The sequence below is a fragment of the Crocuta crocuta genome, unplaced genomic scaffold (genome assembly GCF_008692635.1).
Source record: "Crocuta crocuta isolate KB4526 unplaced genomic scaffold, BGI_CrCroc_1.0 scaffold334, whole genome shotgun sequence".
In the NCBI taxonomy this organism is placed as follows: domain Eukaryota; kingdom Metazoa; phylum Chordata; class Mammalia; order Carnivora; family Hyaenidae; genus Crocuta; species Crocuta crocuta.
This window is the reverse complement of record NW_027533260.1, coordinates 3,657,681-3,658,507: the sequence shown is the minus strand read 5'-3', so window position 1 is coordinate 3,658,507 and position 827 is coordinate 3,657,681. Positions and strand designations below refer to the sequence as shown.

General features: G+C 63.8%; 1 protein-coding gene across 1 annotated transcript in view; it reads right to left on the bottom strand.

The window, feature by feature from the left end:
- SLC8A2 (solute carrier family 8 member A2) overlaps window positions 1–827 on the bottom strand; it is a 31,800-nt gene that overhangs the window by 12,523 nt on the left and 18,450 nt on the right. The gene's annotated exons all lie outside the window — the stretch shown is intronic.

Sequence of the window (827 nt, the reverse complement as noted above, 5' to 3'; positions counted from 1 at the left end):
GACGCGCGACGGGGGCTCTGAGCGGTAGGAGGAGCGTGGGCGGCAGAAGGAGGGAGACAGACGGGCGTGCGGGGGCGGAAGAGCGCAGGCACAGGGAGGGGGGGAGGAGCCGTCTGCATGCCAGGCGTGCGGCGGGGGATGTGAGGCTGCAGGCACACGGCGGGGGCCTCGGGCATCTGTGCAAGGGGGTGGCCGCGTGTCTGAGCGTGAGACCACCCCTGACTGTTCTAGCGTGCGTGTCTGTAGCTTTGCGATTCCGTACGTGCCAGTGGGTGCGTTGGTTGTGTCTGTGTATCCAGGCCCCTTGCCCAGACCCCACCCCGCCTTTCCCGGATCCCAGTCTTTCAGTTTCTTCAGGGTCTCTTCAGGCCCTGCCCCCACCTTCCCAGGCCCTACGATTCCTACTCGGTCTTTTCCCAAAGCCTCGCTCACGTTCCTCTTCAGGCTCCAGCTATTTCCCCAGGTCCTTCCACGTACCCACAAGCCCCACCCCTCCCCTGGTCCCGCCCCAGGCCCCGCCCTCTCCGCTTAGGCCCGCCTTCTTCCCTTGACCTCGTCCGTTTCCTGGTGCCCCCACCCCATCTATCGCCTTAGGCCCTGCTCCTTCTCCATTTCCACTGGCACCACCGTCCCACCTCGATAGGACCCTCATGTCCACGAGGCCCTTCTCTTCAAGCCACATTCTATCTCCACGAACCAATTAAGTCCTCTACACTCCTCTCCCCAGGTCCCTATCCTATCCCCTTTTCCCCCTCTCCTCACGGGGCCCTTCCTCCTCGGGTCCCACCCTCCTCTCCCCAAACCAGCTTCTTTCTTCCACCCCCTTC